This window comes from Amblyomma maculatum, chromosome 3 (genome assembly GCF_055883805.1).
Source record: "Amblyomma maculatum isolate TAMU_Amacu chromosome 3, ASM5588380v1, whole genome shotgun sequence".
Taxonomy (NCBI): domain Eukaryota; kingdom Metazoa; phylum Arthropoda; class Arachnida; order Ixodida; family Ixodidae; genus Amblyomma; species Amblyomma maculatum.
Genome location: NC_139346.1, coordinates 153,867,446 through 153,879,790, shown reverse-complemented (window position 1 = coordinate 153,879,790; position 12,345 = coordinate 153,867,446).

The window sequence follows — 12,345 nt, the reverse complement described above, 5'->3', positions numbered from 1 at the left end:
AAAAACATAAAAAAAATTATGAGTGATAATTAAGCATCGCCTTTAAGGACAAGATGTGATAAAGCAGCTACCAGCCTACATATAAAGCCAAGCTCTAACCATTCCGTGCGAACGTATTGCGTGACCCAGGAGTGACGTGAATGCAAAGGGTTCTGGCAGGCTTGTAAAAGGAGCGACCCGAGTTAGCAGTTCCCGACAAAAGTAATGCCATACAAACCTATGTCCAGTTAGTGCTCGGCCACGTCAGCTGCCAGCTACCGCCTGGCAGCACCGGCCGCCGACACCGGACGCCGAAGCTGGATTTCCGGTGAACGATGCCTTTAACGTTTTCGCGCTAAAAGCACCGCAGCGATGGTGCGTTCCGCAAGCCTGTCAAGATAAAACTGCGAAATAAAAACAGCGTAAATAAGTGAAGGGAAGCAGAACCGCCTCGCTGACCTCGAATGTTTTTGAGCTCGTGGCGGCCAGTCTCTCACGGCGGTCTGGAGAATCGGTGACAGGGACCCCTTTGGTAGTGTGTGCGAGATCCATACATCGGCTCGACTCTTCTGCTGAAAGATGAACGAAGCCCGCGAGAATGAGGCTCGTCCAAAGTGTGTAGAGAAAGATCATCCTCGATTCCCCTTAGAACTGACAGAAGGAAGGTCGCTGCTGCGGAGTGTGTGTGTGTGTGTGTGTGTGTGTGTGTGTGTGTGTGTGTGTGTGTGTGTGTGTGTGTGTGTGTGTGTGTGTGTGTGTGTGTGTGTGTGTGTGTGTGTGTGTGTGTGTGTGTGTGTGTGTGTGTGTGTGTGTGTGTGTGTGTGTGTGTGTGTGTGTGTGTGTGTGTGTGTGTGTGTGTGTGTGTGTGTGTGTGTGTGTGTGTGTGTGTGTGTGTGTGTGTGTGTGTGTGTGTGTGTGTGTGTGTGTGTGTGTGTGTGAGAGAGAGAGAGAGGGCGTGCGCGCGCGTGAGCACGTATACTTTCTGAAAGCCTTTCGAACAAGGCGCGTGTAACATCTGATACTTACTGACGCCTACCCCGTTACTACTGGACGCAGTATCCATATTTACCTTCAAATCGTAGCTTTCTCCAATTGTGAGAAAGATGTATGCAGCACAAAATTTTTCAGCCCTCTTAATTGTGCCATTTTGCGCCGATCGTATCTGTATCATCCTTCTTCCACTGTTGGACAAAAGCCTTTCCCATATATTATTTCACGTAACCCTGCCTTTTGCCTGCGGCTACCAGCTTATACCCGCGGCCTTCCCAATCTCATCCACTCTCTCGCTCATCTCATCAGCCACTCATTGATGTGATCACTCCCTCTTGGAATACGCTGCGTGACTTTAATTAACTATAAGTTATCTTCCTTCCGCATTATATGCCCCACCCTTATCCATTTCTTCGTCCTGATTTCGATTTATCATATTACTACCTGAGATTTTCCTAGGTAAGCTCATCTGGTTTTCTGTCTTTAACGTTACACTTATCCTCTACAATTCCATAGTTCTCTGCGTGGTTCTCAACTTGACTTCAAGCATTTCATTTAGCTTCTACAAGCTTCCACTAGTTACCAACAATGTACAAAGATTGTTTGCTTTCTCACGAGAGATACGGGTAAGCTGTCGTACTGCTGCACTTTTAAGAGCTTGCCACGTACAGGAGGAAGCATACCAACCATGCCCGGTAACGCAGGACAGAACGTGTCAACAAGATGATATTTGTTCACGGGTGACAGCGTTCTGATTAAGTCGCTAGGGCGGTGCTTAATCACGCAGTAAAGACGGGCGACGTCTTATGACGCACATATGAGGCAAGGCCTGTCTTAAATATATATGGCCTCCCCATTGCTCATTTCAAAACGGGATAAATAAAAGCACACTCGGAACAGAAAAGGAACAGGGCGACGACGAGTCGGGACAAATTAAGGCTGGGAAGACAGGGGAACGAAAGTGAGTGTAGAGCAAGGAAAGCGTTACACCCCTCGTGGGAAAAGAACAAGGCAAAAGGCGTCAGTCGCGTTGGCGCTCTTGTTCCTGCTCTTTGGATGCTGCCGAAACGAGAGCGCATGTTAACGACTGGTAGAGACGTGCATGCCGGAATGTGGAGGAAGGAAAGGGTGGTAGAATAAATATAACAAACGATAGCGATGAAAGATCAAGATAGATCATAAACTGTAGAGAAAGGAGAGAAGGATGAAAGGAAAGTGGTGACTATAGGGAAAGAGCGGTAAGAAAAGAGGAGGCAAGGAAAGGATAGACGAGGATAGAGGAAAGAATCAGGAAAATCGGAAAGGGAAGTGGGCGAGCAGAAAGAAGAGAAGGATGAGACGAACGGCGGCCAAATATAGGACGTAGAGGCGGACACCCAAGGGAGCGGTCTTCGGGAGAGCAGGACCTGCCGGCGCAGAGGCCGCCTTTGCGACTGCGCACGCTGAGCCGTTAGGGAGCTTGGGGAACGGGGAAACATGTAAGGATAAGGACTCCTCCCCGCCACGAGCGCAAAGCGGATCAAAGCAACCGCGACACGACATACTAACACGGCAGATGCGCCTTGGAGACCGAGGGCATCAAAACGGCTCTCGATAAAGCGAACGGGACAGGAATGGCTGGGAGGGGAAGGTATAATCGGAAGCGGCTGGGGCTTGCTCTCGATAAAAACTGGCGGGTGCGCCAAAGAGGCACGGGTTGTTTTTGTCGGCGAATATATATGCGAGATACCTAGAGAGATGGGCTCGTGGCGAGGCTCTTAATCTGAACGAAATTTCCAAGGCATGCAAAAAGCAAGAGATATACGGGGGATGAGCAGCGTTTAGGGAGACGAGGATTTGTATTTATGTCTGAAAGGATCGTGAGAAGCACCAGGCTTTGTCCGAAGAGCGGATGCAGGGAAAATGAGATGGCCGCTGTTTTTCCGGAATGCAGGACGCTGCCTTCCCCTGAATGGAGCACAGCGCCGTTATATCGCCCTAGCGCCGTCAAGCTGCTCGACTGCTCGGGTGTGTGACTGCGTGCGTTTTTCTTTTCTCCCCGCCGGGGTGGCGCAGTGGTCACGGCGCTCAACTACTGTTCCCAAGGATACAGGATCGAATCCCGGCCTCGGCGGCTGCTTTTCGATGGAGGCGAAAAGCAAGGCGCCCGTGTGCTGTGCGATGTCAGCGCACGTTAAAGAACCCCAGGTGGTCGAAATTTCCGGAGCCCTCCACTAAGCCGTCTCTGATAGTCTGAATCGGTTTGGGACTTTAAACCCCACAAACTAACCTGCGTGCGTTTCGTGCAATAACATGAAAGCGTTAATGACTCCGTGTCACAGAAAAGCGGGCATGGTCGGCGTTAGAACTGAGCAAAATATCCGGGTGATAGCTAAAGTGATGACGTCACGGCCGCATGACGTTGCGCATCACTTCACGCGTGGAGTGAAAGGAAACAAATAGTTGCATGTGTTGCGATGTAGAAGCTGCCGTAAGACTCGAAGGACATAACTAAATGAAATACTTCACTGTGCATGCAGAAAATTTTCATTTCATGGTCGGCATTCAAGCCCAGGCCTTTTGGTGTGTGAGCCGGACACGTTACTGCCTATGCCACGCAACGCACACATAACGGGGCAGGAAACGAACGAGGGCTTGTATGTGCGGGTTGTGGGACCTTTTACGAGAAGTGGGACTTTACCATTGTATGCTAATGCGTGGGCACGTAATTATTGAGGGTCACACAGGCCGCTGTCGCGCCATACCTTCAAGTTAGAGCTTAAGTGTATCGGTAATTTGTGGAAGTGGAGTAACGGCATGCTGCCTTTATTTGGAATCTGCAGAAGGCATGCGTTGTCAATGTCGGGAACCATCAACAAGTTATCACAATTTTGGCTCTTTTTTTTTCTTTTTCTTTCCTACTTAGGTTGTTAACGCATTGAGCAATATGACTCATTTATGATTATATTGTTCAACGCGGTCCCTTTGTCTGTTTCACTGCGGTCTCCGTCAACGACTATCATCCCAAGACTCAAATCAGAGGTGTGGGAAACATATTGGCGTACGTGCACTAATATATGGTTGCTGTGCTAATCTCCTATTGGCCAGTATTATTTATGTTCTATGTCCCATGCCACTAGAAGCAGGTGGCGGTGCAGAAATGCATGTAAGGAACGTCCTAGCTATATAAACATTAGGAGACTCAATGGGCGCATTTTGTTTTTCGATTTCATTACAATACCAAACGATGCCGTAAGACTTCTTAAATCCAACATTTGACCTACACGTATTAAATGTATTAGAATGCCTTCTTAACTGTTCTCGTGAAACATTCTTGACAATTCCCACTATGATACTGGATAAAATTGATAGCATTCGAGATAAGATTGTTATACTACAATTCTTAACCAGATATTTTTTATATGGGGCACACAGAAAATAGTGTGGCGGGGGTGCCAAAAGGAAATTACGCCCGTTACCACAAACATCGCCCCTTTAATGGCCAACGTTTCTGCAGTGAACAAATTTACCTTTTTTTCGATCCTTATAAAATTATTGTGAGTCCCACCGCTTTTTCGCGCACTGCACTCTCTATAACCATAGTTCGTTGAGGAAGCGCCTATTTTTGCCTTAACAACCTTTCTACAGTTTTATATGCGGTCCTGCCTTCAAAGCCCCTTAGGACTCTTTTGTACGTTTAGCATTTAACCCACGACGCTTGTTTGACGTTAAACCACGCGGGAAACGGTAATAAATACCAGCGTAAAAGTATATACAATGTAGTTGTCGATGCCAGGTATTGATAAAAGCTACACAATTTGATGTATGAAAGTATATATTAATCAAATTCGACAAAGACTACAGAAAATCGTGATTATACAAAAATAACGCCAGTGCTTGGCTGGACGTTATCGATACAACGTCTTGCGTGAACCTATTCCTAAGAGTTATGATTTATGAAAGTCGATACACTTTCAGTACTTATTCTGTAGTTAATTTTCTTTACTTTCGACGATTATACCTTCTTTTCGACATGCATTCAGACTAAATCGACATCGGTTAGAATAGGTACAGGTTTTGTAATGAATCGTAGTATGGTCAAATTCATCTTAAGGTCACACCTTCTTTGTTAAGTGCGCCCCTTACTGAATAAATATGTGCTGTTATTGTCCAAAAGAACATGAACAGCCGTTATACTTTTTCTGGATTTCGGAACCTTCGTTATATATTGTGATCTCATAATATACAAACGTATGCCCTCGTATAAGTCTCAAGTTGGAACCAAGCAATAAACATTTGTTTTCTTTAATATTGGGCAGGCCTCCGCAGTTATGTAACTGACGTGCCTGTTCCAAAGGCACGTCACCTGCTTAGGAAAAAAAAGGCACCTGCTCAAGAAAACACCGAGATATTTGTAGTCGCTAACAGATGATAAATTATAAGTGTGTTTAAGCTGGAAATAAAATTGTAAGGTGTCATTTTCTTAACCGTAAAGTTTTCCGTCCATTAAAACGGTAAGCGGTGATGTAAACGCGGTACAGATGTGCTGTAACTGCCGAGAAAGTGAACTACCTCTTCTCCAAGACCGTACAAGCCTGCCTTGCGCGGCCTAATCAGTAACGCGTCTTGCTCGCAAACGAGTGTTAGTTGCCTTGCAATCTCGCCAAAAACCTATGGCATTTCCTTGTGGGAAGTCATTTAAGTTATAAAGCTGAATCATTCGAGACATGTGAGGGCCTTCAACTCGCATTGCATGCTGCGATTTAATCACTTTCATTACACGCATGACGTCACTGCCGACAGCGGTCTGGCATCTTGATCTTGTGGAATTCATTCCTTTTCAACATTATTTTCCTGTCTTCAGTTTCATTCGTTTTTCGCAGGCGGAGTTCTCAGAGCCACAGATTCAAAAGAGCACGAACCGTAGTTTCGGTGAAAAATTTCATGTTTTTCGAAGTACGGTTTAGGATTCTCGCGTATTATCTCATTTATAGACGTTTATCGTTGTAACGCGCCACTCTGTGCACAAAATTTGTTCCGTTCGAGTCACGATGTCTTGATATTTCCGCTTGCTGCTAGCGTGTCCATCAATATTGCAAAGGTCGTGTTAGGCTTCATTACATTACATCATACTGCGTAACAAGAAAAATGAAACAATGGGGCCTCTTTTTTTGAAGTGCTTTGCTTAAGTAAGAGTAATTAAAAAGTTTCGTAAACGGGACCCGGGTATGTTGACAGGAAGTGTCAAGTCAAAATGCTGCACTTGGGCACAAGTGGTCCCTCCTATAGTTCCCTCCTTAGGCGCCAGCTGGTGTGAACGTGTAGGCTACAAGCGCAGACTGAGCGAAACGACAGTTGATATACTTGCTTCACTTATGTTCGCTTTATGCTGCAACAGGTTAATGAGTGACGTGCCGTGCACGTAGTGAGGACTATCACGCATGCTAGTGCTTCTCGCCTTGGGCTTCTCGTTTGTGCAAACGTGAGGAAAAAAAAAACGGTGTATCAAGATATCCTAGCAAAAAACTGCCTGCTTCACATACTAATCCAAGGCAATGCTATTTAAGACGTAAAGGACAATTTCTAATGTCGCAACATCGAGAAATAATGTTGCTCAAGATTTAGAGAGTTGAGCGCATTATGGCATACGGCCAATTGTTGGCACGGCCTGCTACTGAGATGACTGCCTTATCGTCATCAATTGCAGATCCCACGCGTACTATGAACCATGCCCGTGTTTTTTTTTTTTTTTCTCAACTATTTTGTAGTAATAACAAGGACATTCATTGCTGCCTTCCCGATTAGATCGGTTTGTTTAAATCGACCTCTGACTCACATTGCAGAAAATAATAAAATTAGAGGGTCTCTTAGATGTCTCTTAAGAGGAGAATGGCAAAAGCCTACACTTCCTATCCTCTAATTTGCCCCCATCGTTAGCCTCTTGTCGGCATTCGTTGCAGTGCTACTTTTGATTTAATTGGTTTACAGGAAAGGGAAGGTGCAGTATCTGTCACACTTTCTCCGGCAAGTGTGAGTTTGGACGGTACACCATCGCTCCTGTCACGTGTCCTTGGCAGGGACGCATCCCGCCTCGGCCAATCCGAACGCCGCAAAAGCGGGACACACTTTGTCCACGACAGCATGAGCCATTAAAGGCTTTCGCCTTAAAGGGCCACTGTCCAGGGAAGGCCCTTTTAGGCAAAGGAGCCCAGTGTTTCAATCAGGTACCGGAGATAGTCTGTGCAAAATTCTACAGCGACACGCGCGCCGCAAAGCATCGAAAATGCAATTCAAAGCTCTCTCATGCTCTCCTTTGAGAAGCCAGCTTCACCGCTTCCTGCGCTGGCCCGACGGGCCCCGATAATTACGTGCGTACCGTGAACGAAGTCCATTGGTCCGTCTCGCTGACTGACGGGAGAAGGATGGGTGTCTACCGCTCGCAGCGCGCTTTTCCCTCGCCACGGCCAGACTGAATCCAGCGGCGCGCGCTCCCTCGCCACGCCCCACCTCCCGCCAAACGCGGAGGAGGAAGGGGAATTTGTATTGCGGAGGCTAGACGACCTCGGGCAGGAGAGTGAAAAACCTTTGCGAGGGAACGGAAGGAGAGAGGCAGGATAGAATCGGGTGATTGCGGTGGCTGTAACTGCGTTATTAGTTACTCTTTTCAAAAACATTTTGCGGCCTTGCGTTCCAGGGGCGAAGTCTCACAGTCACCGGGGAAGAAAATATTTTCGACCGGAGGGTGGACAGTGGGCCTTTAATAACTGCAACTCCAAAGTGTCACAACAACGTCACAATATAACTGCATGTAGCTTCAATTTAAAGGTGTATTCCGCTGAGTACGTACTAACTAAATGCGTATTACAAGGTGTTGTAGCACATATTTGAAGACGTAGGTAGTATTTGCAAGAAAAAAGTCATAATGAAAGAACTGTTTGGAACTATGGGTGAAAAATGGTTTGGTTTGGTTTGTGGGGTTTAACGCCCCAAAGCAACTCAGGCTATGAGAGACGCCGTAGTGGAGGACTCCGGAAATTTCTCCTGCATTCCTGTGAACAGCGTGCTTCAGGAAATGCATTCGGTACTGGTTGCCAGCAGAACTTCTGCTCAGGATTGGACATGATATAATACTTCTGCCGTGGACACGACGAAGAACCTGTGGAAGCTGGACGTCGTATAAAGCATGGAAAGATCTTTTCTTAGCAAGTAGCCTTCATATTTGCACAAACATGCTGACGCTTGCGTAACGTTTTGGGAAGCAGGACGTTTCTTTAGGTCGGTCGTGAGGTGGTATTCGTCGTTATTTGGCGCTGAGCTAATACTATAACTTTTACCCGAAGAGCTCTTATCAACGACTGTGTGCATGTTGGTCTCTTTTTTGTTCTTCGTAGTGAATGTCGAGATAAAGGTGCGGGGTAAACATACTCTGGGTTTGGCTTACTGAGCGCCTGAGAAATGCCTGAAACAAATAAGCAATTTTCCTGCCCGCATAAGATTTCTACAATTTTAAGTTTATTATACATCTTGAGCTACGTTGCCAGGATATGATTCGTGACAATATTCAACAGAATCATCAAGCGTTTTTGCGTTAACAAGCAATAATTTTCGAATTTAAACATTTTTTTACCAGCTATTCTTTCACGCCAAAATGCCACTGGGCCGACAGCTAACGATGCGTTCGATTCGCTGATGAAACGCGGGAGTGGAGCACAAATGACCTTGCAGAAAATTTAAGCTAGGCGCAAAAAAACAATGAGTCAGCCCAGTACGACGAACGAAGGGAGCGTGGAAGGAACACCTAATGGCTTCATTGCTAGGCGTGGGAGCAAAGCTAGCTATTGACCCTCTTCAACGCCAGCAAAAAACGGCCATTTGCGGCTCCTCCCCTCCGCTATATTTCAGTCGCTGCGTACGTTGAGCTGACTGTGTAATTAATAAGGAATTCCTCAGTCAGTCCGAAGCATTCAACGCTTCTTCGTTTTTTATCATTAACCTGGTTAAAAAGATGCTCCACGATTAAAATGCCTTGGCTTTAATTGCTCCGCTTTCAGTAATTGTAAAATTGGGTGTAATAAAGTTGACATCATAGATAGATCCGTTGGAAAAGTATGGAGCCGAAATTGGCCACCGTATTTCGATCCCACAAAAGTTCTTAACGATTCCCAGAACACATCATTTCTGTGCCTTTCTGGAAGATAAATCAGAAAAGAACACAGGTAGCATGAGAAGAATAATGAAAAGAGTCTTCTGCTTTCATTCTGCGATATTTAATGAAGGAGTCGTCAGCATGCCCTACTTCTGGACAGAGAAAAATCTGTAGTTAAAATTAAAAACAAAAGAAATTGGTCATCTTCTTGTTGCTTTTCTTTTGCAAATAAATACACGGAGAGCAAACGTATATAAGGTACTTCATCTGACCGTAGGAGCATTGCGGCAGCGGGAACCATGCTGGTCGTTCTCGCACCTCCCGGGAGAGACTAAAATGAAACGCACAGTGAGAAATTGCGCGACACCATTCTGCGATGACCCAAATCACACTGAATATCTCGTCATCCCGGGGCAGTTCGTGGCTTGCGAACGGTCATTTCGTCGATGGCCGTGCCATCGTCACATTCTCGGACTGCTGCCTCGATAGTCCCCTGAAAAAAAGAAAAAAAAAAAGTAAAAAGAAAAGAAAATCTTTCCTCTTCCTTGTGGACATACGTACGTGTCCGGAGGTGATTCTGTAGTTTCGTCTTGCAATCATTTGTATCGCCACACTTGAGGCTTTTGCATTTGACCGACTGCTTGATGGCTTCTCACTTCCTGCACCGCGGGCACTGCGACCAGAATTCGATTCTGAGAACGCATTTTGTGGACGCGTTCTTCAAAAAAAAAAAAAAAAATGCTCTACTCTGTGTTTTATCATTTATTTGTGTCTTTTGGGTATGGATACATTTGCTTCTTGTGAATTCAAAGAATTCTGTAGAGCTCGCGTCAGGTCTTCTCAGAATGGGCGACTGCTGAGGAGCGTGGAAACGCGCTAAACTTAACTTTTTCTTTCCCGGTTTTGATCGTCTGGACGCTCACCCCTTAACGGAAGGGAAGATCTTGGGACCATGGCCACAAAACTCATCTGCGCTCAAATCCTACAAGGCACTTCTTCGCTTTTTAAGAGAGACTAGCCTGATTGACAGACTGTGACTTTCTCACCTCCTCTCCTCTTCTACCGTCCCCCTTTAATGCCCCATTCCCCTTCCCCAGTACAGGGTAGCCAACCAGAATCCATTTATTCTGGTTAACATCCCTGCCTTCCGCCTTCCTTCTCTTCTCCTCGTCCTCCTCCTTCCCAGTTTTAGAGGACGTGAGCTTGTTTTGTGTATTATCGGCATTTTAGCCAAGGGGCACCCGAGCTAGCCATTTCTTCTAGCTAGCTAGATAGCTCGCTCGCTCGCTCGCTCGCTCGCTCGCTCACTCACTCACTCACTCACTCACTCACTCACTCACTCACTCACTCACTCACTCACTCACTCACTCACTCACTCACTCACTCACTCACTCACTCACTCACTCACTCACTCACTCACTCACTCACTCACTCACTCACTCACTCACTCACTCACTCACTCACTCACTCACTCACTCACTCACTCACTCACTCACTCACTCACTCACTCACTCACTCACTCACTCACTCACTCACTCACTCACTCACTCACTCACTCACTCACTCACTCACTCACTCACTCACTCACTCACTCACTCACTCACTCACTCACTCACTCACTCACTCACTCACTCACTCACTCACTCACTCACTCACTCACTCACTCACTCACTGCGACATGCTACTATTCGCGTGACCGGCAGAAGTTAGGCATCATAGACGGCGCAAGGTACCGCAGCCCTTGTTGCAATCAAGGCCGCCCATTTCGTCAAAGGCGCACATTGTTTGCATGACCACTTATATATAGGGTGTAGAGAACGCATGTCTTCGTTCTTAGCGCACTAGGCTCCATTTAGGCTCTCCGTGGTTATAGAATCTTTTGACTGACGCGTTGGCAACAACGTGGACTTCCGTGAGCGATCGATGAGTATTCTTTCTACAGTCGTTCTACCCAACAGTTCGTGTGCGTATATTCAACTGTTTTTTTTTTTTTATTCACGCTGAACTGAATCGAGATCTCCGTCCCTTGTCACTTAAGCTCCACCATAAATGGTAATATCACAACGTTGATTGACGTTCACCTAAACCAAGACAGTTTTTCGCAGCAACATTGTTTCTCTCATGCTGTGTACCGACCCCATGTGTAGCGCGTGTAAATTTTGCGGAGACTAGAGCGGCATTAAGTGCGAACATGCACGACAATGGCTTTCCGCGCACGGGTTAAGGCATGCTTCGCTAGGGATATATTTGTCGATTGTCGGGAGTGTCACGGCAGGCAAGATGGCCGGAATATTGAGCCGCTAGCGTAACGCTAGCGGTGCGCGAACAAATCCTGATTTCTTTGTGACTCCTTAGTGGCGCAAATAAAGGATTAAATACATATGGTCAAGCATCTCGTTCAGTAAGGCTGTGAAAAGTATATTAACATATGTTCCTGTTCATAGATCTAACTTAGACCTTTAATAATCGGTGTATCTCACAGGGCTCAAGCGCCTAGAAATGAGAAGGGTTCTGTTTGCGCGCGCAGAGGCACATTAATTTCTCACTTCAGAGGTGTTTCTCGCCATATTTGTGAAGGAATACAAACTGTCATTTGGAATATGTGCAGAAATTTTGATGAAAAATAATTAAACTGCGTAAAACTTTAACGGGAGTACCGCTGCATGAGATGAAGAATAATAGAGTAGTTTAGGGCCTTGTTTTTTATATATATCGCATGCACCTGAGTATGTGCATGCACTTATAGTCCTCTGTGACGTTATTAAATTATTCTGGTTACTCTGTATTATTGTTGCATAATCACAATTTTCGAAATAGTTTCAGTAGTTTTTTCTTCTTCATTTGTGAACAGTAGCGGCTGGTAACAGTGAAAGTCCTGAAGTATAGATTTTTACCTCACTCTGTTTTCCTCAACCATGCATGGTTAAATTTTCACCCGGCTCTGCCGGCTCGCTCTTGTTTCCCGTCTTTTTAGTAGGAGTTAAGTGTCCAATAAGAATACAGCTTTGCACTAAGTAGGAATGAGGATATACTACTACCCTAAACGTAATGTAATTGTGGTTTCTAATGCCTAAGGCTCTTCAATGGAATGAAATCTGAAACAAACTGCAAAATAAAAAGGTATAGTTCTCTGATTTCTTCTGGAATGTAGATAAATAATTGATACCCAAGCGAAGAGAGAAAGAGCGGGAAGTGTAATATACATCTACGCTATTAGTAGAAACATTTGTCGCGATTATGCACAGTGTAAA